The following is a 5,000-nucleotide window of genomic DNA, read 5'->3' on the forward strand; positions in this document are numbered from 1 at the left end:
ATAAAGCTTGTACACCCTACCCCGACCACTGTTTTTCCCGAGAAATTGTAAGGAGTGATGTTCAGACATGTTTGTTTGCCAGGTGCGATGTAGTTCTCATGCGCTTCCTCTATAAGCATAACTCACTTCAAACAGAGGCTGTCAGAGGAGCGGCCTCTCTCTCTCCCTCTCTCTCTCTCTCTCTCTATCTCGCTATTTAAACGTGCCACAGAGGCTAGCAGCATTTGAGGCGGAGTGATGGTGCCTGAGGATGATGTTATAACTGTCAATAAAATAATAGCTGTGGATCAAAGGCCATAACGCATCTGTATTCTCACGGTTGGAATAATTCATACGGATATGAATACATAACTCTGAGCTGTCTTTTTCTCAAATGCACATATCCATGGGCCTTTCAAGAGATTAAATACCAAGAATATAATGGTCTCTGGGTTTTTAGCTATTCTCTGTTAGGCTTTAACTGCAGCTACTGGTTTTGGAGACACAAGCTAAGCTTAGGTTCTCATATGTGCTTAAGCATTCCCCCCCAATGCACGGGAGAGGATGGTGATCAGGGGCTTTTTTAGGTTTCTGTTTCATTTGGAGGGGTGGAGGTTGGTGGGAATGGGGGTGTGGGTGGGTGGAGTGTGTGAGGGTGGAGGGTGGAGTGTGTGAGGGTGGAGGGTGGAGGGGGGAGAGGGGTCTCTTTTTTATTCAATTCCACAGATATTTCTGCTACAGACTCTTAACCTCCCCTGTAATTACATCTCCCTTTCATCAAAGTGGTTCGCTCACTCTCTCAGCTACTGATCATCTCGCTAGTGTCTGCCTTATCAAACACACTCCAGCACACACACACATACGCGCACATACACACACGCACACACGCACGCACACACACACACACACACACACACACACACACACACACACACACACACACACACACACAGACACACAAACACACGCGCACACACACATATATATATGGGGTGCTTGCAAACGGCGGCGAGGATCGCAGCCCCCATTTGTCACTTCCAGAAGTATTCTATTCTTATAACACCCGACCGGCAGCCATCAATTATTTACAGCCGAACACGGATGAATCAGCCCGGTAGCTGCTCCATCAGGGGGACTAGTGAGGGAGAGGTGAAGTCACCCACATCACCAATTCATTTTTCCTGCAGTTCCAACAGCTTGCCACACTCCATTGCTCTCTCTCTCTCTCTCCATCTCTCTCTCTCTCTCTCTCTCTCTCCCTCTCTCGCCCGCCCGCCCGCCCTCACTCGCTCCCCGTCACTCCTCCTTCTCCGTTACCCACAATTCCTTATGTTGCCATGTCATTCTCAGCCTGCCTTGCTTAGCATTTCTACACCAACAGAAGAAAATGCTTTTATCCAGCACCCATGTACTCAGTGAGAGGAAGAGACACTGGAGAAATCAATACTCAATTGTCCTCCACCTTAGCATAGATGGAACATAGCAACGACTGACACACAAGTCAATTCGGCTGGGGCAGTTATGAGCGGAAGCAATGAGCAATGAGGCCCTAGGCCCCACAAAACAACCTATATCAGTACCCTAACAGTCACTCTATCGCCGCTCCCTACGGCCTATCGGGAGGGACTTACCGACACAATGAAAAATGAAGCGAGTGAAGCGAACACTGTAATCATCTCTATCTATCTCTCTCTCAGTCACAAACACACTCATACACAGAGTTCAGAGTTCAGAGTTGAACAGAGGGCAGAGCAGAGCAGAGGGGCCCAGCAGGGGCCTCCCTAAGTGAGAGAGGGGTGTCTGCTTCCTATCAGCAGCAGCTCCTAAATCACTGCGGGCCCTTTCATCTGGGGCTAATCGCCTGCTAATTGAAGAGTAGCCATAAACACGCCGTGAACCTTTGGCCCCGGCCATCTTACAGGTGTGCCTGCGCCCAGAGCCAGAGCTCCACCGGACGGACGGCCTGCCCCGGAGTGAGCACCAACCCTGTGTTTAAAGGGGCCCCCGTTCAGGAGCTGGGTGCTCTTTGTTCTTCTCTGTGGCATGCGTTAACAATGACATTACTGGAGGAGGGCTGGAGAGTGATGTAGAGTCAAAAACTCCCACTGTCACCCTCCTCACTTCTCACCCCCCCCTTCCACCCCACCCCCCCACCCCAGGCAGTGAAGTCCAATCTGCTTCTTCAGCGCTCTGCTTACTGTTAGACAACAACATTGCTGTTGGCTCTGAATTCAACACAGCGTCTTGTGTCTGTGTGTCTGTTTTCACACACGCATAAAGACAGTGCTGGTATTTTGAATGTCTCCCGTTAAGTGGCCCAAGGCCTGTGAACACAAATAGTTCTCTGGCACACATAAAGTTGATGGCAAAATATCAGCCAGTAGTCAGACCAAAAAACCCTTTCATCTCAGAGGGCCTTTCAAATCAGATGGTACATTATCAGTCAAACTGGACATAGTTGAAATAACACATCAAAACCATTTGTAAATTCCCAAAGACTTCCTAAAAACTGCACACAGTAAATGTATTAGATGGTGCATGGAGACTCTATAAAAAAGGAAAGATAGAGATAAGAGAGAGAGAGAAAGAGAGAAACAAGGATTGTGGTTCAATGGTTCAGTTACAGTGACCTACACATTAAATCGGAGCAGTGCACCTTGGGATTGAGGCATACACAGTAATCGTGACCCGACCCCTGACACTGAGAGAGTGGAGAGAGGGATAAGGGGGGAGAGAGAGAAGAAGAAAGGGTGAGAGGGGGGGGGAGGAAGGGGCAAGGCAGGGCAAAGGGTGTCAGGGGAACCTGAGGCAAGTTTTATCAGCTCCTACTTCACTGCAGTCATGTGCTGTGGACCAGAACAGTCATCCATGACTGAGAACGCCCGACCTCTTTAGGAGAGATCGCTATCACTATGTCTCTCTCTCTCTCTCTCACACACACACACACACACACACACACACACACACACACACACACACACACACACACACACACACACACACACACACACACACACACACACACACACACACACACAGAGACACACACATAAACATACACTCTCAGACACACACACATACAATCATGCATGCACCCTCACGCACCCACATCCACACTCTTGCTTGCCCTTGTTCAAAAATACACCTCCTTCCTCCTCGTCCCCCTGTTTCCCTTTATGTGTCTCTCTTTCCTTTCTCACCCTCTTTCTTTTCCCTCTTCTGCCCTTTAAATCCTTAACTTATTGGATACACGGTAGCTCATTTGATCTCATACATTGACATCGCTGTGCTCTCTTTCTAAACTAACATCTCTTCCTACCTGAGTCTCCTCCAGTGGACTGTTCCCGGATCAGCAGGTGAGAGTGAGACCCTGAGTCTCCTCCAGTGGGCTGTTCCCAGATCAGCAGCTGAGAGTGAGACCCTGACCCAGAAACCTGCTCAGAAAAGCCCAGAAAACTCATTATGGCCTAGTCCTCCTGCCCCCCCCCCCCCTCTCAATCTCTCTCTTTTTCTCTCCCTCTTTTACCTCAATCACCCCTCTCTCTCTATCATGTCCCTGCCTTTCCCTCCCATTCTCCTCTCCCTCTCTTTTTGCTTCTGCCTTCGTTCTCCCCTCTCTCTCTTTCTCTCTCTCCCCTTCTCTCCCTCTCTTTCGCTAAAGGCTGGGAGATCAGACAGGGGAATGAAAGGCTTTACCATGCCTGCCTGCCTGCCTGCCTGCCTGCACGCAAGACCTCATCAACTTCCACAGCCAGAGAAATATCAAATAAAAGGGAATAAAGCAAGAGACAGAGCTCTCTAGTGAAAATGGCTGCAGAAAACGGGGGGGAAACAGAAAATAAAATAAAGAAATGCCCTGACTTCAGCCACTTCACGTTTACCCGACTCTCTCCAGAGGGAAAGAGACTCCACATGCCTGCTAGACCTCTTTCTCAGGCCCATAAGATGCGACACACAACTCACACACAGACACATACACACACACATACACACACACACACACACACACACACACTACACGCACGTCTCGTCGCACACTCTCGGGAAACACACATTGCATATTATCAAGTGCTGCCACTGCACAAATCTCACACCTCATTAGAGCTTCCTGCAACACACAACAAACAGCAGAGTTAGGAAGAGAATGAGAGAGATAGAAAGAGAGAGAGAGAGAGAGAGAGAGAGAGAGAGAGAGAGGGAGAGATAGGGAGAGAGAGAGGCAGAGATAGATAAAAAAGAGAGAGAGAGAGAGAGAGGGAGGGAGAGAGACAGAAAGGAAGGGAGGGAGATAGATAGACAGAGAGAGGGGGGGGGTGAGATAGTAAGACCATCAGGGAGCAGGGAGTGAAATGAGGAATGCAGAGCATGGAGAAGGAGGAGTGAGTGCGAGAGAGACACAGACTGAGAGAGAAAGAGAGAAACCATGGCGACAGGCAACAGTGACAGGCCCTTTGGCATTAGAGGACTGGCATGGACAGAACATAAGAGCCAGCAGTGCCCTTATACTAACCCCACCCAACACAGACACACACACACACACACACACACACACACACACACACACACACACACACACACACACACACACACACACACACACACACACACAGACACACACACACACAGACATGTACAGAGAGCAGCCCAGTGGAGCTGGACCACACCTCTGGCCATGAGGTCCTCAGTCTCCTCCCTTGCTCTTAGACAAGCCGTCTTATTTTCATGAGAATCCACCAGAGAGGGGAATCCAGCAGCCTGTCTAGACTACGACTCCACTTCAAATACTCGCAGCTTCAGATCACCAGCCTGTCTGGCTGCCCAGCGCTGAACACTCAAGAGTCCTCAGGATCCGTTTGTATAGCCGCCGTAATTTAGCTTTTCATTATCATTTAGCTATTTCTTTCGCCAGCCTTGCGTTATATTCCCTGGGAAATGGAGAGTATTCCAGCCACACTGGTAACTGCTTAATAAATGTTATTCAAACGAATTCCATATGTTTCCTCGGAAGATGTCATTTGCTT

General features: G+C 49.1%; 1 protein-coding gene across 3 annotated transcripts in view; it reads right to left on the reverse strand.

Moving 5' to 3' along the window:
* The window catches only part of unc5cb (unc-5 netrin receptor Cb), a 156,994-nt gene that overhangs the window by 83,920 nt on the left and 68,074 nt on the right, over positions 1-5,000 (reverse strand). The gene's annotated exons all lie outside the window — the stretch shown is intronic.

This window comes from Clupea harengus, chromosome 21 (genome assembly GCF_900700415.2).
Source record: "Clupea harengus chromosome 21, Ch_v2.0.2, whole genome shotgun sequence".
Taxonomy (NCBI): Eukaryota; Metazoa; Chordata; class Actinopteri; order Clupeiformes; family Clupeidae; genus Clupea; species Clupea harengus.